The sequence below is a fragment of the Budorcas taxicolor genome, chromosome 21, assembly GCF_023091745.1.
Source record: "Budorcas taxicolor isolate Tak-1 chromosome 21, Takin1.1, whole genome shotgun sequence".
NCBI classification, from domain to species: Eukaryota; Metazoa; Chordata; class Mammalia; order Artiodactyla; family Bovidae; genus Budorcas; species Budorcas taxicolor.
The window spans coordinates 26,752,191-26,777,466 of record NC_068930.1 but is presented as its reverse complement, the minus strand read 5'-3'; the positions used below and the strand labels follow the sequence as shown (position 1 = coordinate 26,777,466).

General features: G+C 43.7%; 1 pseudogene; it reads left to right on the top strand.

Annotated features, from left to right (window-relative positions):
- Positions 1-1,324: 1,324 nt before the first annotated feature.
- Positions 1,325-3,440, top strand: LOC128067006 (nucleolar RNA helicase 2-like; annotated as a pseudogene).
- The last annotated feature ends 21,836 nt before the right edge of the window (positions 3,441-25,276 follow it).

The following is a 25,276-nucleotide window of genomic DNA, read 5'->3' as shown; positions in this document are numbered from 1 at the left end:
ATTTTATTGGTGATATTTGAAGTCTGAGTAATAGCCCCTTGTATATATGTACAACATTTCCTTAAGATTTAATTTGTCAGTGCGCCTTTTCTTGGGTCTGTGTCTTGGCAGTTCGAGGTACCACTGCAGGGAAGGTTGGGGTTCATGTGTCATTTTGAGTGATGATTTTTTTTTGTAATATAGGCCCAGGTGTGAGTATTAGAATCCTAGTTCTAATTTAGTTCTCTTGACCTGTTCGTTCTGCCCTGTGCAGGCTGTCCCTTCAAGAGACTTGCCAATGTCTGTTCCCAGGGAACATGAAGGGGGTTTCCGTCATCTCCTGGCTCTCTTCTCCATGTACTGCTTGCAGACTGTGAGGATGGCCATTCTGTCAAATGGGATTTGATTTCTTGTTGTCATTTTGATCAGTGTCACTCTGGTAATATTTCAGGATGCTGAGAATCTTGGCCTGTGGCCATTTGGGTTCTTTTTCTCTCTTTTTCTTTCTTTCTTTCCTTAAAGGATGTGAGGAATATTGACCTTTGAAATTGGCTCCTTGAACATAGGTTGTGTTTGGCGTTCATTTCTGCAATACCTGCCTCAGGACCTTTTCTGAGGGCAGCTGTCTTTAACTGCCCCACAGGCCTTTTGAATTGGAGGTGCCAGTCAGCGCTGGTGGGCAAGTGTAGTCATAGGAAAAGTCCACAAGGCGGCAGCACTTATTCATGCTCAACTGGTTGCACCTGCACCCAGAGCCTTGGGGAAAGTCGGCTTCCTGGGCTGTGAATTAGGGTGGAATGTGCCTGAGCAAACACCCGAGAGCTTGAGTCTCCCTACTTCTTCCCCCTAAAGCTTCACCCCTTCCCTTCTGATTCGTGCCTTCCTTGGGCACCGCTCCCTGCTGAGGTGCCTAGGAGGCTGCACTCTCAGGAAGGAGGCTTCAGCTGGGAACCCAGCACCAGAGACCTGGATACTTGGTGACTTTACCCTGTATCCTCTGGATACAGGATATCCTGTATCCAGAGTCAGGCCACCATTCCTGGGGTTCACTAGGGAGTCTGGCCCCAGCCAGAGAAAACCAGACAATACAGGCTTAAGAGGAGCCTCAGTGCAGGGCACCCTGCGCGGCTGTGTGGGCCCCACCCCCAGCCCTGGGACTGAGTCTACTCAGCGTCCAGGGAGGGGATAGCAAGTCACAGAGGTCGAGGGCATAAACCAACAGTATATTTCTTTCCTTTTATTTTGTCTCATGCCAGTGCTATGTTGAAGTCTAGTCAATTTGCAGTTTTGTGCTTGTCCTCAGTGAGCAACTGAGACTGGTTGGCCTATACAGCTTGTGTGAGTGATGCTGGGGAAACTTCATAGTGACGCAGATTTGGAGTCAGACGCAGCCGTGGCAGAAGTGGAGGTTCCCCAAAAGCAAAATGAGAAGAAAGGTTAGAAAGAGAAGCCAAAATCTAGTAAGATTGAAGAGGAAGCAGAAGAAAAAGAAGAAATGATTTCTCCCAAAGCTAAAAAGGTTAAAAAGAAAGGAGAGCCTTCTGAGGTTGACGTGCATTCTCCTAAATCTAAAAGGTCAAAAAAGAGGAGCCATCTTAAGATGGCATTATTTCTCCTAAAACCAAAGTTCAAAAAAACCAAAGGAGGCCTGTGAAAAGACAATTGTTTCTCTTAAAACCAAAATAGTGATAAAAAAATGAAGAGCCTTCTGAGGAAGAATTGGGTGCACCTAAGCCCAAAAAGATGAAGGAAGAAAAAGAAATAAATGGAGAAATTTGAGAGAAAAGCCCCAACCTCAAGAATGGATTCCCTGATTCTGGACCTGACTCCAACTCCAAGGAAGCTGCCAGTGAAGAAAACAGTGAGTTAGACAGGGAATGACTGTGGAGCATAAAGAAGGAGCTTTCTCTAATTTTCCCATATCTGAAGAAACTGTTACACTTCTCAAAGCCCATGGGGTGACCTTCCTGTTTCCTATACAAGCAAAGACGTTTCACTATGTCTATACTGAGAAGGATTTGATTGTACAGGTGTGGACAGGAACTGGAAAGACATTCTTCTTTGCTATCCCTTTGGTTGAGAAGTTTCTTGGAGAACTGCAAGACTGGAAGAGAGGTCATGCCCCTCAGGTACTGGTTCTTGCACCCACAAGGGAGTTGGCAGGTCAAGTAAGCAGAGACTTCAGTGACATCACAAAAAACCTGGCAGTGGCTTGTTTTTACGGAGAAATGTCGTGTCAAAGACCACTTGCAGAATGGCAAGCTAGATCTCACCAAACTTAAGCATGTTATCCTGGATGAAGTTGACCAGATGTTGGATATGGGCCTTCCTGATCAAGCGGAAGAGATTTTATGTGTGACATACAAGAAAGATTCAGAAGACAATCCCCAAACACTGCTTTTTTCTGCAACTTGCCCCTATTGGGTGTATAATGTTGCTACAAAATACATGAAATCTACATACGAACAAGTGGGCCTGACTGGTAAAAGGATGCAGAAAATGGCAGTAACTCTAGAGCATCTGGCTATCAAGTGCCATGGGACTCAGAGGACAGCAGTTACTGGAGACGTGAGCTGCGTGTACAGTGGTTATCAAGGGCACACTAGCATATTTTGCGAAATGAAGAATAAAGTCCAGGAGTTGTCACAGAATGTGGCTGTAAGACAGGATGTCCAGTCATTACACGGAGACATTCCACAGAAGCAAAGGGAAATCACCCTGAAAGGTTTTCGAAATGGTGATTTTGGAGTTTTGGTTGCAACCAATGTTCCTGCACATGGGTTAGACATCCCCAAGGTCGATCTGGTTGTTCAAAGTTCTCCACCAAAGCATGTGCAATCCTACATTCATCATTATGGGTGAACAGGTAGAGCCGAGAGGACCGGGGTTTGCATCTGCTTTTACCAGCACAAAGAATACCAGTCAGCCCAAGTGGAGCAAAAAGCGGGAATTAAATTTAAACAGATAGCTGTTCCTTCTGCAACAGAGATAATAAAAGCTTCTAGCAAAGATGCCATCAGGCTCCTGGACTCGGTGCCTCCCACTGCGACTGGTCACTTCAAGCGGTCAGCCGAGCAGCTGGTTGCGGAGAGGGCGCTGCGGAAGCCCTGGCTGCGGCCCTGGCCCGCCTTTCCGGGGCCGCGTCGGTAGACCAGCGCTCCTTGATCAACTCCAAAGCGGGCTCTGTGACCATGACCTTGTGGTGCTCAGTTGAAATGCCAAACATTAGCTATGCTTGGAAAGAACTTAAAAGGCAGCTGGGTGAGGATATTGATTCCAAAGTGAAGGGAATGGTCTTTCTCAAAGGAAAGCAGGGTGTTTGCTGTGATATCCCTACTGCATCAGTAACAGAAGTACAGGAAAACTGGCATGATTCACGGCACTGGCCGCTTTCTGTGGCCACAGAGCAACCAGAGCTAGAAGGTCCACGGGAAGGATATCGCAACTTCCGAGGACAGTGAGAAGGCCATCGAGGCTTCAGGGGAGAGTGCGAGGGCAACCGAGGTGTCAGGGGACAGCAGGAAAGCAGTCGAAGCTTCAGGGGACAGCGATCAGGAGGTGGCAACAAAAGTAACAGGTTCCAAAACAAAGGCCAGAAGCAGAGTTTTAATGAAGCATTTGGACAGCAATTTGAAGTAGAGGATTTATTTGGCAAAAACAGAACTACGCTCAGCAACGTGGAACAGCATTATTATCAGCAACATTATTTTTCATACAAAGTTGAAAGCACATTGTATTTCCTTCCTGACCGCTTGCCCAGTCCCCATGTCTTCGAGAGAGAAAAGCTTCATCTAAATTATTTCATCTGATTGATGACTGTCATTTATAACTTTATTGCTACTTGTGTCTAGGGTATTCCTTTGGAAAAGGTGTATGGATTCATTATATATTCTAATGTATTGTCTATAGATTATAAGATAAAGTCAAGCATGTATCTGCTGATACTTTTTAAGTTGACCTGTCTTTATACTTAGAAATGTCTCTTAATAGTAAGGTTCCCCAGAGGAGGCAATGGCACCCCACGCCAGTACTCTTGCCTGGAGAATCCCATGGATGGAGGAGCCTGGCAGGCTGCAGTCCATGGGATCGCTAAGAGTCAGACACAACTGAACAACTTCACTTTCACTTTTCACTTTCATGCACTGGAGAAGGAAATGGCAACCTACTCCAGGAATCTTGCCTGTAGAAATCCATGGACAGAGGAGCCTAGCAGGCTCCAGTCCATGGGGTTGCAAAGAGTCAGGCATGACTGAGCAATTATCACTCAGTGAGCAATGGACTGATATACTTATGACAGATACATACAGCATGTTTGTACTTAAAAATTTTTTTTTGCCATAGACTTTATTAAACAAAGTTCATAAACTTCTCTGTGCTGAATATCAGGTCCCTCTGGACTCTTCATTAGAAACACTCATTTTTTGTACATGTTCAAGGAAAAGAAGGAGATAGTCCTTGTGGATTATCTATTACAGCCACAGATTTCTATGTATATGTTAGAGACAACTGTTTCTCTGTATATGAGCATAAACGGAAGAACGTAAGGAAGGAGATAATCCTTGTGGGTTAGCTCATACAGATACAGATTGTGTATACGTCAGCACCGACCTCCTAATTCATCCCTGGCCCTTTCCATTTTCTTCCCTGCAATTCTTTGTGTGTGAATCTCTGAATCTCCTTTTGTGTTGTAAATTACTTACACTGTATCTCTCTCTCTCTCTCTTTTTTTTTTTTACTTTGCCTAGAAGGGACATCATCTGCTATTTTCTTCCTCTGTTGCTAAATCCACTTAGTGTATGATCCTCCAAGGTCCAGCCTTGTGGTGACCAGTGGCTTAATTTCATAATTTCAGTGGCAATTTTTATATCTGAGTAACAGCCTATTGTATATGTGTACCACATTTCTTTAAGATTTAATCTGTCGGTGATGTTTTATGGAGTCTGTACCTTGGCTATTGGAAGTAGCATTGCGGTGAACATTGGGGTTCATGTGTTTTTTGAATGATGATTTTCTCAGGATTTAGGTTCAGGTGTGGGAAATCAATATCCTAGGCTTAGTTTTCTGGAAAGTTTTTTTTCTTTTCTTTTCTGGCATAGGGAAGCTGTCCTTTCTAGCAGCTGTTGCCAGCGTCCATTCCCACTGACCATGCAGGGAGGTTCCCCCTTTACCCAGCTCTCTCCCACATTTATTATTTGTCGGCTTGTGAGGATGGACATTCTGGGATTTGACTTCTTGTTGTTTTGATTGGCATTCCTCCCGTAATATATAGGGATGCGGAGCATCTTGTCCTGAGGCCATCTGGGTTGTTTTTTTTCCTAAAGGGTGTGAGGAAATTTTACCTGTTGCAAGCTGCTTCTTGAAAGGCAGTTATGTTTGGAGTTGATTTCTGCAATACTCATCCCAAGACCTTTCCAGAGGGCAGCGGTCATTAATAGCCACACAGGTGCCAGTAAACACCAGTGGGCAAGTTGTAGTTACAGGAAATGTCCAAATGGTGGCAGCACTTCGTCATGCCCAACCCTGGTTCCACCTGCAACCAGAGCCTTAAGGAAGGTCAACTTCCTGGGCCGTAAATTTGAGTGGAGTGTGACTGAGCAAACCCCCAAGGCCCTGGGTCTCACTGCTTCTCCCCCCTAAAGCTTCACCCCTCCCTTCCAGGCTCATGCCTACCTGGGGCACCGCTCCCTGCTGAGGTGCCTAGGAGGCTGCACTCTCAGGAAGGAGGCTTCAACTGGGGACCCAGCACCAGGGCCCTGGATACTTGGTGACTTTACTCTTGCCCTCAAGCCCAGAGGGTCAGGCCACCATCAGTGGGTTGCACTAGGGATTCTGGTCTCAGCCAGAGAAAACCAGAGACAGTACAGGATTGAAACAGATCTCAATGAAGGGCATCCTGCCTGGCTGTCTGGACTCCACACTAGCCCAGCCCTGGAATTCAAGCCTAATCACGTTCCCAGGATCAAATAGCATCCTGAGTCCAGCAGGTGGGAGGGAATAAACTAGGCATTACTTTTCTTTCCTTTTCTATAATCTCACGCCAACGCTATGTTGAAGTCTAGTCAATTTGCAGTTTTGTGCTTGTCCTCAGTGTGTTGCTGGCCAAAAGCTTGGCCTCTCTGCCCACCAAAGCTGAATGGAAAACATGGAGACAGAGTTTGGAGGAAATAGAAAGGTGGCTTTAATTCTCAGCCAGCAGAGAGCGGAACACAGCGGTCTCATGCCTCAAGAACTGCGCCCCCGCTCCATGAGGAGTCCAGGGCTTACATGAGATGAGGGGCAAAGGCGACAGGATCTTGATTTCTTCCTCGTGCATTGTTTTGTTGACTAAAAAATATAGTCACAACCTCAAAGTAGAGTTATTTTATTTGGTGCGAATGTTTAGGACTCCAAGCTCTGGAGACAGCATCTCAGTAGCTCTGAGAAAACTGCTCCAAGGAGCCAGAGGGTGAGTCAGGCTATATACAGGTTTGCAACGCAGGGAGCAGGCAGTCTGCACATCAGAGATCAGCTATCAGGTTAAGGAATCCAGCATTCTGTCGGGGAGGTGCAGCCTCGGGGTCACTGCCTCCACTCCTTTCCCGTGACCTCAGCTGTCTGGGGCCAATCGTGTTTCCTTGTTCATCTTGCTTCTTGCATCCCCCAGCCCCTCAGCAATCACCATGGGAGGGGGTGGCCACACCCCCTGGAGCCCTCATTCACATTTGGAGGCCAGAAATCACTGATGGTGGTGATATTTCTGGTTTATTAATATGGCAGGAGATGTTTTCATTTGATGGTTTCAAAGACAGTCACAGGCTGGCGTCAGTAACTCAGTAATTGTGTCTGGGCGTTCAGTGGCTCTGTGGCCTACTTTCTGATGTATGACTGCAAGGGGAAGGGTGTTGTAAGCAGAGAGATGTGTTTAGCATCGAGTCTAAAGAAAAATGTGAATTGTAGCTCCTGCAGAGTTAGGGAGGAGCAAAGCAAATTTAGTTACAGACCTGCAGAGTTAGGAGCAGTTACAGTAAAAAAACAACTAGGAATGTTCAGGCCTGCTCACTGTTCTCTTTATCTTCTTTGTTCTCAGGAAAGGAAAAAGGAAAAACCTATTCCTCTCTCCCTCCTTTCATTGCAACGTGTGCAACGGACGGATTCGGTTATGACATAATCACACAGCATGTTTGCACTTTTTATTGATCCTTTTGCCATAGAGGTTATTGAACAAGGTGGAATAAAATTCTCTATGGTGAACATCAGTTTCCTGTGGAGTAACTATTAGAGATGCAAATTCTTGTGTATGTGCAAGGAACGAAAGAAGGATATATTCCTTGTGGATTACCTATTATGGTGACAGGTATTTATTTATATGTGGAGATAAGTATTTGTGTATGTAAATGGAAAAAAGGCAAAAAGGAAGGAAGGCAGGCAGGAGATAATCCTTGTGGATTAGCTGATACAGGTGCAGGTTTCTGGGGGTTTGTTAGAGATGCGTGCATAGGTGGGAGGAAGGAGACAGTCCTAGTGGATTATCTGTCACAGACGCAGATTTCTGTGCATACATTAGTACCGACCTCCTAATTCATCCCTAGCCCTTTCCTTTTTATTTTCCTGGATTCTCTTTTGTGTGTGTGTTTGAAGCTCTGAGTCTCCTTTAGTGTTGTAAATTACTTCCAGAGTATCTCTTTGTTTAACTTTTCCAAGAAGGGACATCATCTGCTATTTTCTTTCTCTGTTGCTGACCCCACATAGTGTTTGATCCTCCAGGGTTCAGCCTTGTGGTGACCAGTGGCATAGTTTCATAATTTCAGTGGCAGTTTTCATGTCTGAGTAATGGCCCGCTGAATATAGACACCACATTTCTTTTAAGATTTAATCTGTCTATTGTAAGTAGTGGTGCAATGAAGGCGGGGGGCACTTGCCTGTTTGAATGGTGGTTTTCTCAGGACATTGACCAGGTGTGGGAATGTCAGACCCTAGGGTTAGCTGCCTCAAGGGGCTGTCTCTACCCCACCCTAGTCCTTCCTTATTTATTATCTATTTACCTTTTTTTCCCCCCAGGTTTGTATTTCGATCCTTACCAAATTCTAATGGAGCTGTTTGGTATGATTTGAGTATAGAGCCTTTATCTGATATGTGTTTTGGAAATAGCCTCTTTCAGTTTGTGGTTCATTATTTAATTTTCTGAATAAGATGTTTCATAGAGTGAAAGTTTTTTTTATAAGTTTTCTTTTTCTGAGGAAGTTTTAATTTTCTGGCAAAGTTTTTGGTCACATGAAAGTGAGTAATTGTATGGAAGTGAGTAATATGAAAACTAAGATCAGGGCATCCAGTCCCATCACTTCATGGGAAATACACTGGGTAACAATGGAAACAATGAGAGACTTTATTTGCCGGGGGCGGGGGGGGGGGGCCTCCAAAATCACTGCAGGTGGTGACTGCAGTCATGAAATTAAAAGATGCTTGCTCCTTGGAAGTAAAGCTATGATCAACCTAGACAGCATATTAAAAAGCAGAGACAATACTTTGCCAACAAAGGTCTGTCTAGTCAAAGCTACGGTTTTTTCAGTAGTCAGGTGTGGACATGAGACTTGGACTCTAAAGAAAGCTGAGCGCTGAAGAATTGATGCTTTTCAACTGTGGTGTTGGAGAAGACTCTTGAGAGTCCCTTGGACTGCAAGGAGGTCCAACCAGTCCATCCTAAAGGAGATCAGTCCTGGGTGTTCATTGGAAGGACTGATGCTGAAGTTGAAGCTCCAATATTTTCGCCACCTGAGGCGAAGAGCTGACTCATTTGAAAAGACTCTGATGCTGGGAAAGATTGAAGGCGGGAGGAGAAGGGGATAACAGAGGATGAGATGGTTGGATGGCATCACCAACTCGATGGACATAAGTCTGAGTAAACTCTGGGAGTTGGTGATGAACAGGGAAGTCTGACGTGCTACATACAGTCCATGGGGTCATGAAGAGTCAGACACAACTGAGTGACTGAACTGAACTGAGTAATATGAATGTTATTAATTTTATGAAAGTTACTAATTTTATGAAAGTTATTAATTTTATGCCAGTTTTTCAATTTATGAAAGTTATTTTTATGGAAGTTTTAATTTTATGGAATATATATATATATTTATCTACCAAGAGATATAAATATCTATTTACCCAGAGATGTTAAAATCTACACAGAGATATAAAAATTATATCTTGATAAAAATATCCATGTACATATCTGTTTATATTCCTTGGCTAGGTGTGTTTTTCAGCCTTTACCAAATGTAAATGGGGCTGTTTGGTCTAATTTGAGTACAGATCCTTTATTTGATATGTATTTTGGAAATGACTTCTTCCAGGATGTGGTTCATCTTTTGGTTTTCTGAATAAGCTGTCTCCCGGAATAGAAATTTTTAATTTTATAAATAATTTTATAATTTCAATATTAGGAAGTTTTTAATTTGAAGCAGGTTTTAATCTCATGAAGTTTAGATTTTCAGAAACTTCTTCATTTTATGAACCTTTTTAATTCTTTGTTGCTGTTCAGTTGCTAAGTTGTGTCCAACTCTTTGTGACTCCATGGACTGCAGCACACCAGTATTCTCTGTCCTTCACTCTCCTGGAGTTTGCTCAAATTCATGTCCATTGAGTCAGTGATGCCATCCAGCCATCACATCCTCTGCTGCGCTCTTCTCCTCTTGCTCTCAATCTTTCCCAGAATCAGGATCTTTTCAAATGAGTCCGTGTTTCACGTCATGTGGCCGAAGTATTGGAGCTTCAACTTTAGCATCAGTCCTTCCAATGAATACTCAGGGTTGATTTCCTTTAGGATTGACTGGTTTGATCTCCATGCTGTCCAAGGAACTCTCAAGAGTCTTCTCTAGCACCACAGTTCAAAAGCATCCGTTCTGCAGTGCTCAGCCTTCTTTATGGTCCAACTCTCATATCCATACATGACTACTGAAAAAAATATAGCTTTGATTATACAGACCTTTTTCAAAAAAGTGATGTGTCTGCTTTTTAACATGCTGTCTACGTTTGTCATTGCTTTTCTTCAAAAGAGCAAATGTCTTTTAATTTCATGTTGCAGTCACCATGAAATTTGAAGCACAGTGATTTTGGAGCCCAAGAAAAGAAAATCTGCCACTGTTTGCATTTTTTCCTCCTCTATTTGCCATGATGTGATAGGTCTGGATGCCATGATTTTAAGTTGAATTTGAAGCCAGTTTTTCACTCTCCTCTTCCATCCTCATCAAGGGGCTCTTTAGTTCTTCTTAGTTTTCTGCCCTTAGGGTGGTATCATCTGCATATCTGAGGTTGTTAAATTTCTCCCAGCTGTCCTGATTCCAGCTTGTGATTCACCCACCCAGGCATTTAGCATGATGTACTCTGCATATGGCCTTTATACAGTTCATGAGGTTCTCACGGCAAGTGTCCTGGGGTGGTTTGCCACTCTCTCCTCTAGTGGATCACGTTTTGTCAGAACTCTCTGCTATGGCCCGTCCATCTTGGGTGGCCCTGCATGGCATGGCTCATAGCTTCATTGAGTTACGCAAGCCCCTTTGTCGTGACAAAGCAGTGATCCATGAAGGGGATCCTTCATGTTGTTGACCCTTTTCCAACCACACAAGGACCTCACCAAATGGTCATTACTGAAATCAAATTGTTACATTCTTTGTAGCTGAAGATGGAGGAACTATAATCAGTCAGCAAAAACAAGACCTGGAGCTGACTGTGGCTCATATCATCAGATTATCACAGAAAAATTCAGCCTTAAACTAAAGAAAACCTGGGAAAAACACTAGGCCAGCCAGGTATGACTGAAATCAAATGCCATATGGATTCACAGTAGAAGTAATGACTAGATTCAAGGGACTGGATCTAGCTAAGAGTATTCCTGAAAAACTGTGGACAAAGGTCTGTAATATTGTACAGGAGGTGACAAACAGAACCATCCCGAAGCAAAAAGCAAGAAGGCAAAGTGGTTATCTGATGAGGCTTTACAAATAGTGGAAGAATGAAGAGAATCGAAAAGCAAGGGAAAGACGGAAAGGTACATCCAACTAAACACAGAGTTCCAAAGAGCAGCTAGAAGAGAAAAGAAGGCCTTCTTCAATGAACAGTGCATAAAGCTAGAATAAAACAACAGAAGGGGGGAGACTAGAGATCTCTTCAGGAAAACTGGAAACATCAAGGGAGCATTCCACCCGAAGATGGCATAATAAGGGATAAACATGGTAGAGACCTATCAGACAGTGAAGAGGTCAAGAAGGACGAATACGTGGAAGCACTGCGTAAAAAAGGTCTTGATGAGCCGCATTACTACGATGGTGTGGTCAGTCACCCAGAGCCAGACATTTGGGAGTGTGAAGTCAAGTGGGCCTTAGGAAGCACTGCTGTTAAGAAAGCTAGTGGATGCAATGAAATTCCAGCAGAATCTTTCAAATCCCTAAAGGATGACACCATCTAGATTTTGCATTCATTATGTCAGCACATCTGGAAACCCAGCAGCGGCCACAGGACTGGAAAAGGTCAATCCTCATCCCAGTCCCCAAGAAGGGTAGTACCAAAGAATGTGCTGACCATCAGATAACTCATCTCCCATGCTAGTAAGGTCATGCTTAAAATCTTGCATGCTAGGCTTCAGTATTATGTGACTCAAGAACTTCCAGATGTCCAAGCTGGGTTTAGAAATGGAAGAGAAACTAGAGATCAAATTGCCAACATTCACTGGATTATAGAGAAAGCAAGGGAATTTCAGGAAAACATTTATCTCTGTCTCATTGACAGCGCTAAAGCCTTTGACCATGTGGATCTTGACAAACTGTGGAAAGTTCTTAATGAGATGGGAATACCAGACCATCTTATCTGTCTCCTGAGAAACCTGTGTGCAGGTCAAGAGGCAACAGTTAGAACCCTGTATGGAACAACTGATTGGTTCAAGATCGAGAAAGGAATACGACAGGGCTATCTGCTGTCACCCTGTTTGTTTAACCTATACTCTGAGCACATCATGAGAAAGGCCAGGCTGGATGAGTTACAAGCCGGAATCAAGATAGGCGGGAGAAACATCAACAGCCTTAGATATGTGGATGATACCACTCTAATGGCAGAATGTGAAGAGGAACTAAAGAGCTTCTTGCTGAGAGTGAAGGACGAGAGTGAATGAGCCAGCTTAAGACTAAATATTTTAAAAACTAAGATCATGGCTTCCAGCCTCATAACTGCATGGCAAATAGAAGGGAAAATGTGGAAGTAGTGACAGATTTCCCCTTCTTGGGCTCCAAAATCTGCAGTCGGTGACTGCAGCCATGAATCAGAAGACGATTGTTTTGGCAGGAAAGCGATGACTAACCTAGACAGTGTGTTGAAAAGCAGAGACATTAACTCTGCCGACAAAGGTCCATATAGTCAAGGCTATTGTCATCCCAGTGGTCACGTGCGGTTGTAACAGCTGGACTGTAAAGAAGGCAAAATGCCAAAAAATTGATGCCTTCAAACTGTAGTGTTTGAGAAGACTCTTGAAAGTCCCTTGGATGGCAAGGAGATCAAACCAGTCAATTTTAAAGGAGATCAACCCTGAATATTCACTGGAAGGACTGATGCTGAAGCTCCAGGATTTTGATTATCTGATACAGATAACTCAATGGAAAAGTCCCTGATGCTGGGAAAGATTGAGGGTTGAAAGAGAAGAGGGTGTCAGAGGATGAGATTGCTGGATGGCATCACTGATGCAAAGAACATGAACTTGGGCAAACTCTGGGAGATGGTGAGGGACAGGGAGGCCTGGCGTGCTGCAGTCCACGGGGTCACAAAGAGTCAGACACGACTGGGCAACTGAACAACAATACTGCATGTAAGTTAAATGAGCAGGGTAACAATATACAGCCTTGACGTACTCCTGTCCCTGTTGGAAGCAGTCCGTTGTTCCATGTCCCATTCTAACTGTTGCTTCTTGACTTGTACCCAGGTTTCTCAGGAGACAGGTAAGGCGGTCTAGTATTACCATCTCTTTAAGAGTTTTCCACAGTTTCTTGTGAGCCACACAATGAAAGGCTTTAATTGTTTGAAAATGTTTAATTTATGAAAGTTTTTAATTTTATGAAAGTTTAAAATTTTATTATATAAAAATATATACTTCTATTTCATATATGAGATATTTACATATATTGTCATAAAAGATATACCAACATTTTCATATGACATACATATCTATATTGCCATTTTTGAAATATATATAGAATATTACCCAGCAAAATAGCAAAATAAAAGTAGAATACTTTTTAAAATAGAAGATTCCACTAGGAAACTAATTTTTATGAGAATTTTAAAAAATCACATAAAGTAGTTTTCCTCTTAATTTTTTCTTTACAAAGAATTTATCAGTCAAGTGTAGCCAATGAATCTAATGACAGGATCAGTTCAGTTCAGTCGCTTAGTCATGTCTGACTCTTTGCAACCCCATGGACTGCAGCACACCAGGCTTCCCAGTCCATCACCAACTCCTAGAGCTTACTTAAACTCATGTCCACTGAGTCAGTGATGCCATCCAACCATCTCATTCTCTGTTGTCCCCTTCTCCTGCTCTCAATCTTTTCCAGCATCAGGGTCTTTTCTAACAAGTCAGTTCTTCACATCAGGTGGCCAAACTATTAGAGTTTCAGCTTTAGTCCTGCCAATGAACATTAAGGACTGATTTCCTTTAGGGCTGACTGGTTGGATCTCCTTGCAGTCCAAGGGTCTCCTCTAGTACCACAGTTGAAAAGCATCCATTCTTCAGCACTCAGCTTTCTTTATAGTCCAACTCTCACATCCATACATGACTACCGGAAAAACCATAGCTCTGACTAGATGGACCTTTGTCGGCAAAGTAATGTCTCTGCTTTTTAATATGCTAAGTTGGTCATAGCTTTTCTTCCAAGGATAAAGCAACTCTTAATTTCATGGCTGCAGTCACCATATGATCCAGCAATCTCACTCGTAGCCATACATCCAGGCAAAGCTATAACTTGAAAAGATACATGCAATATTCTAAAAGAATGTGTGCATACCAGCTGCATATATGACAGGTTGGGCTCCAAAATCACTGCAGATGGTGACTGCAGCCATGAAATTAAAAGACGCTTACTCCTTGGAAGGAAAGTTATGACCAACCTGGATAGTATATTGAAAAGCAGAGACATTACTTTGCCAACAAAGGTCCATCTAGTCAAGGCTATGGTTTTTCCAGTGGTCATGTATGGATGTGAGAGTTGGACTGTGAAGAAAGCTGAGTGCCGAAGAATTGATGCTTTTGAACTGTGGTGTTGGAGAAGACTCTTGAGAGTCCCTTGGACTGCAAGGAGATCCAACTAGTCCATTCTAAAGGAGATCAGCCCTGGGTGTCCTTTGGAAGGAATGATGCTAAAGCTGAAACTCCAATACTTTGGCCACCTCATGTGAAGAGTTGACTCATTGGAAAAGATTCTGATGCTGGGAGGGATTGGGGGCAGGAGGAAAAGGGGACGACAGAGGATGAGATGGCTGGATGGCATCACCGACTCGATGGATGTGAGTTTGAGTGAACTCCGGGAGTTGGTGATGGACAGGGAGGCCTGGTGTGTTGCGATTCATGGGGTCACAGAGAGTCGGACACGACTGAGTGACTGAACTGAATTGAACCTTTACTCTCACATCTGAGATGTCAAATTTGTGTTCACATATTGCCTGCTATATGTAGACCCTTGGTTCGTACTCTATGTAATCACATACTGTCATAATTAAATCTATTTGAATTTTAGCTTTATTTTTAGGATATGCTTTCCCTCTAACAGCATAGGAGCATTCTCTCTTCTCCAGGCCCTGTTTCCTTGGTATGACATTTCAACCCTCAAAAATGTTACCTGTTGATATGACAATCAATTTCCTTCTAGCTCACTTTGAACAGAGAAGCAAAAAATCAGGGGGCCTATGTTTTCTGTTTTCTTCATGGAGAAAAATGAAACTGTTAGAAGAAAAAGTACCTGCAGCTCATGTGCTCCTTGAATCGCTCACTGTTGGCAGGGACTTTCTTTTAAGTGTGACCCTTCATTCATAATATAACAAATAACAGAATTAGATGAAGGTAGTCTGAAATGATGGCTTGCTGCTACCTAGAAAATCTGAAACAAAGGAAACAATGGAAACCGCAAAGATGAGGGTGCCAAGCTTTGAAGAATACTTTAGGTTTGCAAGTAATAAGTAGTATACTTGAAAATTCAACAATATATTTTTATACTGATAAAGTATTTTCCAAAAGACTTCCAGTGTGGTCACCTCCTGCTGGGAGCCTGGGATGCTGGAATCTGGCCACTTCCTGTCTGTCTTTACAGGACACTGGGCTGCACTCAGGAGTTCCTGGCTCTCCCCGGGATCCTGACCATGTGACCAGAGAAATTGCTAACATTGTTGTTTTGCCTGTTGAGATGTTTAATGACATAGATCCTTTCGGTTTCCTGATGTGGGTGAAGTGTGGAGCCCAGCCATGATTTCTTCAAGAAATGTACATCCTAACTCCCACAGGAGGGTGAGCCCCCTGTCCAATGATAACAGACCCTGCATACGAGTGACCTGTGCCTGCTGGAAGACCAAGTTTGAACCTGACCAGGTTCTGTCTACATGGTAGATTTAGACGTCTCCAAGTCCTATCTACACTGATGATGTTTAGACGAGACCATGCGCTTTCGGCAATGAGGACATGACCTGACTGTTGTGTGTGCGCTGGGCACGGAAAACTCCGTGCCTGCGTCTGAGCATCAGCGCTCAGATGTCTGGGCTCTGGGGTGGGTGGGCTTCTCTGGGAACCGTGCTCTCCTCTGAGTGGGCTTCCCTGGCCCTCCCGGGGGTCAGTGCTGCGGTCGGGCTCCTAGTCTCTCCCCTGCCAGATTCATCTTCCTGGGGCTCCTGGAGACCCCTCAGGTGGGCTACGTGGTAATCATTCCAATGTTCCAGCACATTCAGGTTGAGTAGGGAGGCAGGTTCACCTGGCGAATTGGTTCCAGGGCACAGGGATCAGGCAAAAAGTCAATGGGCAGCAGGTGAGGCTGGTGCTGTGCTCTCCTTCCCGTCGACTCTCTCCTCCGAAGAGAACAGAGCTGCCCAGCTCTCCTGTTTTCTCAACACCTCAGTGGGACGAGAAAGACAGAGCCTGCCAGAACCAAGGTAGTGTGTTCACCTCTAGCATGAGCTTTCAAAGCCGCAAAAATCACACAGAAGTGAAAACAGGAGGGGCCTGACTTCTCAGGGACAACTGAGCGGAGAGGAGATGGTCCCTACACTTCTTTCTAGGGTCCCAGTGTCCTGGCTTGTTCACACATTGGGGGCCGGCTGACCACAGCAATAGTGTCCTGACCGAGGGGACATGTGACCCCAGGTGGGGGGTCTGAGCACTGTGTGAGTCTCACCCCGTCTGCATGGGTCAGGATCACACGTACGGGGAGACCACAAACAAAGTTGAGAAAAAGGGAAGAATACATGAGCGCTTCACTTGTGTTTAGCAATTAATGCTTCCCGGTATTCACTTTATACAGGCCTGTGCCTGCCTGCCTCTTTACCCTCACGAGGTCCACCCTTCCTGGGGCTCCTGGAGACTCCTCAGGTGGGTGTCTACCTGGTAATTATTTCAATTTTCCAGCATGAGCATGGCGGGAGGGAGGCAGGTTCACCTGGTGAATTGATTGCAGGGCACACGGATCAGGCAAAAAACCAATGGGCAGCAGGTGACGTTGCTGCTGGGATCTCCTTCCAGTCGACAGCCCCTACTCAGCAGAGACCAGACCTGCCCCTCGTCTCCCAGCCCTGCACCTGAAGTGTTTTCTCAACACTTCAGTGGAACAGGAAAGGACCGAGCCTGCCAGAACCAAGATAATGTGTTCAACATTATCACGACAGCTGTAAAAACAGTTAATATCACACAGAACCAAAGGGAAAGGAGGAGGACTTCTCTGGGACAGTGCAGGGAGAGGAGACCGACCCTCCCTCTTTCTGCCATCCCAGGGGGTTACAGGAGCCCACTCATTTCCACCTTAGGGGCCCAACCAGCAGAGACCTGGGGTCCTAACCAAGGGTCATGGGCCCAGGTGCAGGGTCTGGGGATTGTATGGGTCTCACCCCTTCCACGTGGATCAGGATCCTGTGTACACGGAGACCACATGTCTGCTCTTTGCCTGCAGTGTGTCTTGTCCCCTCTGAGATGCCCAACATCTAAATTGCGGGTGTTGACCTGATTAACCGGTGGTCCTTTTTCTTCACCTTGTTGCATTCATAAGAGATCAGGCACCTTTGAGTGGCTTGCTGCTCTGTGTTCTGCTGAGTGAAAACCTTTGGAGGTGTCATATTAATATCATAGCATATCCCATATCCAATTCATAGGATCACCACTGTCTGGTTCCCCCTACACCAGGCTCAGGTAATGTTATTTTGTGTTGGAGTGAGTTGCTTTCCAATGTTTTTGTTTGTATTGGATGTACATGAACTTGATTCAGTTATACATAGACATATATCCTTTTACTTTTTTCCCCCTCATATATATTATTACAATTTTTTTCACTACAGTTTCTTGTTCTATTCAGAAAACTTAATATATTATCAACTTGATATATATTAGTGTGTAGATTTTCATCCCAAACTCACTTCTTTCTTTTGATAATTGGAATTTGGTTTTCTCAGGCTGTGGGTCTGTTCAGTACATTAGTTCACAGGTATGGATTTATATATCCCACCTGCACATATCACATATTTCTCTCTCTCTCTGACTTTCCTCACATAGAATTATAATTTCTTGGTTCATCCATGCCGCTGCCAATATCATTATTTCATTTTGCTTTATGGCTGAGTAGCATTCCAGTGTGTAATGTGCCACATGGTCTTCATACTTCTGTCAGTGGACACTGGTGGATTCTGTCTTGGCTATTGTAAATAGTGCTGCCCTGAATATCGAGGTGCACGTGTCATTTTGAATGAAGACTTTTTTCTGAACCCAAGTCCAGGAATGAGATTGTGGGATCATATGATACCTCCAGGTTTAGTGTTTCAAGGAACCTCCATGCTGTTTTTCACAGTAGCTTCACCATTTACATTTCCACCAAGATGGTAGGAAGATTCCTTTTTCCGTATGTTCTCTACAGTATTTATTCTTTGTAAATCTTCTCAATGATGGCCATTGTGACTAGCGTAAGGTGGTACCTTATTGAAGTTTTGATTGGCATTGATTTAATAATTATTGATGAGTATTTTTCCATGTGTTTTTATTATTTTACACATTGTGAGTACAGTTTACCTCTTGAAACTGGCTTCTAGAAACCTGACCCTGTTTGGAATTCTTTTGCAATGACTTACCCCAGGACATTTCTTGAGGGCAGGTGTCATTTAAAGCCCTAAGGAACGTTTAAGACCCTGCACCACCTGTTTTACGGCTTCCCTGTTGGCTCAGCGGTAAGGGATCCGCCTACAATGCAGGACGCTTGCAGGAGACGTGGGTTTGATCCCTGGGTGGGGAAGATCCCCTGGAGGAGGAAATGGCAACCGACTCCAGTATTCCTGCCTGGCAAATCCCATGAACAGAGGAGCCTGGCAGGCCACAGTCCATGGAGTTGTAGAGTCACAGTTGAGTGACTAAACAACAGCAGCACCTGTTTTAATGTGTGTATACTGATCTGAACCAGCTAATTACTCCCTGCCCCTGACCACATGTCTTTTTTGGTAAACATCAGTTTCTTTTCCTGGTCTGTGAACCTGTTTCCCTTTGGTAATGAAGTCCATTTGTACCCGTTTCTAGGTTCTGCCGGCAGTGACGTCCTATGACTCTTGTCTTTCCCTGTCTCACTTCACTTAGTATGCTCACCTCTGGTTTTCCCTGTAACTGGAAACGCCGTTGTTTCCTCCTTTATTTCCGAGTTATACTGCACTGTGTGTGTGTGCCCCGCCTTCTGCGTCCACTCCTCTGTCTTCGTGCACTTCAGTCGCTCCTGTTTCTTTGCTACTGTACCTAGTGCTGCCATGATCTTTGGGATGCAGGTGTCTTTAAGTTTTGGTTTCCTCTGGATCTACGCCTAGGTGTGGTGTTGCTGGATCACTTGGTACTTCTATGCTTAGTTTCCTAAGAACCATAATGCTCTCCCTAGTGGGTGTACTGATTTACATTCCCACCAACAGTGCAGGAGGGCTCCCTTCTCTCCACAGCCTCTGCAGAATTTACTGTTGTAGGATTTTTGATATGGCCATTTTGATCAATGTGAGGTGATACCTCACTGTACATTTGATTTGTTTTTCTCTAAGAACTCGTGAGGCTGAGCATCTTTTTATGTGCTTTATAGCCATCTCTACGCCGCCTTTGGAGAAATGTGCATTTAGACCTTTGGTTGATTTTTTAATTGGATTGTTTGGTTTTTGATACTGCATTGTACATGTTGTTTGTATGTGTTGGATATAAACTCCTTGTGGGTATCTTTGTTTGCAAGAATTTTTTTCCATTCTGAGGGTTGTCTTTTTCCTTCACTTGTGATTTCCTTTGCTGTGCAATTTTTAACATTTATTAGGTCCCATTTGTTTATTATTGTTTTAATTTTCATGATTCTGAGAGATGGATCACAAATGCTGCATTTTATGTCAAAGTGTGTTCTGATTTTTTCTTTAGTTTCATAATGTCTGTCCTTTCATTTAGATCTTTAATCTATTTGCAGTTGACTTTGTGCATGGTGTCAGGGAGTAGTCTAATTCTCATTTTCACGCTAAGGAGCCTGCCCCGTGTCCTCCACAGGCCTGCTCCCAATTTCCATTCCCAGCACCAGTGTAGGAGGGTCCCTGAGCTCTACACGCACGCCAGCATTTACTGCTTGTAGAATTTCTGCCTGTGGCCATTCTGATCAGTGTGAGGTGATACCTCATTGAAGTTTTGATTTGCCTTTCTCTTATATTTAGTGATGTTGACATCTTTTCATGTGTGGGTTTTTAAAACAGTATGAGTTAAACATACTTATTCAAGTTGGCTTCTTGAATAAATATTCAAAACATCTTCCCTGTTTTAAATATTTTTCTGATGACCTCCCCAAGGACATTTCTTGAGGGCTGGTGTTTTTCACTCACAGCCCTGCAGGCCTTGGGAATATTAAGTGCCCATGAGCAACAGTTTCAAAGTTGTTGTTTTGGGAAATGGCCACAAGGTGGCAGCATGTCTTTATGCCCAACTTTGTTTACTGGAGGAACCAGTGCCTTGGGGAAAGTCCTGTTCCTGGATTGACAATTAGCACTTAAGGCCTGTGTCCCATTCCTTCTTCCTTCCTTACTCCTGTTCCCTGGCCAAATCCCAGTTCCTGCAACACCACTCTGGGGAGGGTGCTTTCATCCACAGGGGGGATGACCCAAAGGAAGGAGGCTGGAACCCCACCACCAGGAGACCTGGACCCATGGGGCTTTTCAAAGCTCTTTCAGCCCAGAGGCTCCACATCCTTTGGGTGCAGTATGCGTAGTTTCACTGAAGGAGAACCCTCCTGGATCTGGAGGTTGTGGGCCCGGGCAGAGGGGAGTAGGCTTGCCAGGTCCATGAGGCGGGGCTCATTGGCTGGCAAATAATTCCCAGCTCCATCAACCCCATCACAGTCCATCCTTGGGAAACAAGCCTGCCCAGGCTTCAGGGCTGTGATAACAGCCCAGATCACTATGGCCGGAATGGAATAGAGTCAGCATCTTTTGTTATTTATTCTGTTTTTATCCTGTCATTTGAACACTCCATTTTCATTCAAACTTTGTCCCATTTTTTCCTAGCGGTGTATGAATTTTTTGATACTGAGTGGCAGGGGCTGTTTGTATATTTTGGAGATGAATTCCTTGTGTTCATGTTTCGTTTTTTTATTTCCTTTTGTATCCAAGTGCTTTTAAAGCGAATCAGTCCCCTTTTCTCGGAGAAGGCAATGGCACCCCCTCCAGTACTCTTGCTTGGAAAGTCCCATGGACGGAGGAGCCTGGTAGGCTGCAGTCCATGGGGTTGCTAAGAGTTGGACACGACTGAGCAACTTCCCTTTCACTTTTCGCTTTCATGCATTGGAGAAGGAAATGACAACCCACTCCAGTGTTCTTGCCTGGAGAATCCCAGGGACGGGGGAGCCTGGTGGGCTGCCGTCTCTGGGGTCGCACAGAGTCGAACACGACTGAAGTGACTTAGCAGCAGCAGCCCCTTTTTCTGGTTTGTAGCTTATTGTTTATTATCCTAAGATATGGATTCACAAAGATTTTGCTGTAATGTATGTCAAATCATGTCCTGTTTATATTTTTCTCAAGAATTTCATAGTATCCGTCCTTATACTTAGATAGACTATTTGGAATTTATTTTTGAGTATGGTGTCAGGGAGTATTCTAACCATATTCTCATTTTCATGGCTGAAGAAACCTTCAGAGTGTCCTTCATAGTGGCTGTTACCAATTTACATCCCAAGCATCAGTGGAGAAGGGTTCCCTTTGTCTCCACACCGCCTCCAGCACTTGTTGATTGTAGAGTGTTTGACGAGGGCCGTTCCTTCCGGTGTGATGTGATACCTCGCTGCAGCTTGGATTTGCTTCTCTCTTTTATTTAGCCATGCTTCCATCTTTTCACGTGATTTTTTTCCCCAAAAGATGTGAAGTAGCTCTTGAAGTTGGGTTCTTGAACGCCGCCCTCTTTTAAATTCTTTTTCAATGACCACTGTTAGGACATTTCTCAGGGGCAGGTGTTTCTCGCTTACAGCCCCTAGATCCTTATGAATATTAAATACCCAGTCGCACAGCTCTGCATGGTGTTGTTACAGAAAATGACCACAAGGTGACAGCACTTCTCCAAGCTACAATTTTTTTTTTTTTTTTCTGTAATTTCCTTATAATTTTTTTGTCGGAATATAGTTGATTTCTGATGTCTTTGTTTCAGGTGTACAGGAACTCGATTCAGTTATACATAGCTGTTTATCCATTCTCTTTCAGGTCTTTTTTCGCATTTAGGTGATTACAATGTGTTCAATAAACTTCCCTCTGCTTTTCGGTAGTTACTTCTGGATCATCTATCCGACACGTATTAATGTGTATATGTTAACTCCAAGCTCTCAACTTCTCCTGCCTGTATCTGGAGGTTGGGGGCTCTGCAGAGAGGAAGAGATACTCCAGGTCCATTTTGGAGGTGCCTGCCACGTGTTCCCACCTCCCTCGGCTCCTGGATTCTCCAGCCTCCGGACGCAAGCCAACCTGGCTCCGGGGATGTGACTCCAGCCCAGGTCACTACTGCCTGCAGGGAATAGAGTCAGCATTTTCCCCCGTTTATTCTGTTTTTAATCTATTATTTGAACTAGAGTATATAGGTGAATTAAAATTTTGTTGGTTTTGGGATTTTTTTTTTCTTTTCCTTTTCATCGTGCTGCAACTGGTTCACTTCCACATAGATGTATACGTGTTTTGGCGGGGGTGTTCTTTTCCCATATAGGTGATTACATTAGTGTTGTGTAAGATTCCTTGTGTTACACAGTGGGTCCTGGAGTCTTACTTTAGATATGGTTGTGTGCATATGTTAGTCTAAAGCAGCTCATTTCTCCCTGCCCCACATCTTACTTTCTTGGTGACTGGAAGTTTCCCTTCTAAGTCTTTGAGGCGGCGTCTCTTTTTGAAAGGCCTTCATTTGTATGCATTTTTAGATCACACCAGAAGTGACATCATGTGACACGGGCATCTCCCTGCCTCGCTCACTTCTCTTGGAGTGACCATGTCCCCTTCCTTTTCTGTGGCTGGACTGTGCATCATATCCTGCTTCCTGTGGTTGAGGTTGCTGCACTGTGTACGTGTACCCCACCTCCTGTCTCCATTCAGGTTGCTCCTATAATTAGCCTGCTTCCCTGTCTTGGCTGTTAGCGTTGACTACGAAGACCTTCGTCGGCAAAGCGATGTCTCTGCTTTTGAAAACACTGTCTAGCTTGGTCATAGCTCTCCTCACAAGGAGCAAGCGTAGTCCGCCAGGCTCCTCTGTCCAGTGAATTCTCCAGGCAAAAATACTGGACTGGGTAGACATTCCCTTCTCCAGGAGAACTTTCTGACCCAGAGATTAAACCCAGGTCTATATTTCTGTATTTCATATATGAACATACAGGTGCATATTTCATATATGAAAGAATTTTCTGTATTTTATATATGAATATATAGGTGTATATTTCATGTATGAAAATAGAATTTTCTGTATTTCACATATGAAAATATGTGTGTATTTCAGTATGAAAATTGAGTTTTCTATATTTCATATAGAAAATATAGGTGCATATTTCACGTGAAAGTGGAATTTTCATATATGAAAATACCACTGCATATTTCACATATGAAAATAGAATTTTCTATATTTTATGTATGAAAATATAGGTATTTACATTTGTAAAGTGAACACATTTGCTATCGTTCTTTAACCAAAAGAATCAAAAATAAACTGTAATTTATAATGATATTATGTCTTTCCTTTTCCCCTTTACTTTTTGCTTCTCTTCTTTTCCCAGTTGTTTGTAAGGCCTCCCCAGACCACCATTTTGCTCTTTTGCATTTCTTTTCCGTGGGGATGGTCTTGATCCCTGTCTCCTGTACAATGTCACAAGCCTCAGTCCATAGTTCATCAGGCACTCTATCTATCAGATCTAGTCCCTTAAATCTATTTCTCACTTCCACTGTACAATCATAAGGGATTTGATTTAGGTCATACCTGAATGGTCTAGTAGTTTTCCCTACTTTCTTCAATTTAAGTCTGAATTTGGCAATAAGGAGCTCATGATCTGAGCCACAGTCAGCTCCTGGTCTTGTTTTTACTGACTGTATAGAGCTTCTCCATATTTGGCTACAAATAATATAATCAATGTGATTTCGGTGTTGACCATCTGGTGATGTCCCTGTGTAGAGTCTTCTCTTGTGTTGTTGGAAGAGAGTGTTTGCTATGACCAGTGCCAGACCACCTGACCTGCCTCTTAGAGAAACCTGTATGCAGGTCAGGAAGCAACAGTTAGAACTGGACATGGAACAACAGACTGGTTTCCAATAGGAAAAGGAGTACATCAAGTCTGTATATTGTCACCCTGCTTATTTAACTTCTATGCAGAGTACATCATGAGAAATGCTGGGCTGGAAGAAGCACAAGCTGGAATCACGATTGCCGGGAGAAATATCAATAACCACAGATATGCAGGTGACACCACCTTTATGGCAGAAAGTGAAGAGGAACTAAAAAGCCTCTTGATGGAAGTGAAAAAAGAGAGTGAAAATTTGGCTTAAAGCTCAACATTCAGAAAACGAAGATCATAGCATCTGGTCCCATCACTTCATGGCAAATAGATGGGGAAATAGTGGAAACAGTGTCAGACTTTATTTTGGGGGGCTCCAAAATCACTGCAGATGGTGATTGCAGCCATGAAATTAAAAGACGCTTACTCCTTGAAAGGAAAGTTATGACCAACCTGGATAGCATATTCAAAAGCAGAGACATTACTTTGCCAACAAAGGTCCGTCTAGTCAAGGCTACGGTTTTCCCAGTGGTCATGTATGCATGTGAGAGTTGGACTGTGAAGAAAGCTGAGCGCTGAAGAATTGATTGTTTTGAACTGTGGTGTTGGAGAAGACTCTTGAGAGTCCCTTGGACTGCAAGGAGATCCAACCAGTCCATTCTAAAGGAAATCAGCCCTGGGTGTTTTTGGAAGGAATGATGCTAAAGCTGAAACTCCAGTACTTTGGCCACCTCATGTGAAGAGTTGACTCACTGGAAAAGACTCTGATGCTGGGAGGGATTGGGGGCAGGAAGAAAAGGGGACGACAGAGGATGAGATGGCTGGATGGCATCACGGACTCGATGGACGTGAGTCTGAGTGAACTCCGGGAGATGGGGCTGGATAGGGAGGCCTGGTGTGCTGCGATTCGTGGGGTCACAAAGAGTCGTACATGACTGAGCGACTGAACTGAACTGATAATGATATTAAGTCTTACAACTTGGGCTTGGTAAAATGTGAATTTTGCCTGGATTTCTAGGGCGATTGTTCTCAAACTTCAGTGTGCTTCAGAATCACCTGGATGGCTTATGAACTCAAATTGTCAGACGGCAGTTCCAGAGCTTTGGATTTAGTAGATTTGCAAATACCAGTCCAGGGATCAGAATGAAAATCATTGTGCCTTTTGAGTACTGCTTTTAAAGACTTAACTCTTCTACATCAAGTATACTGTCTTACGTCTTAATACATATGAAAGTCTTAATTTGAAACCAGAAGATTGCTAAGTGACTTTTATTTATAAGGCATTGTGAACTGAAATCAATATGTAGGCATCAAAAATAACATTAAATAAA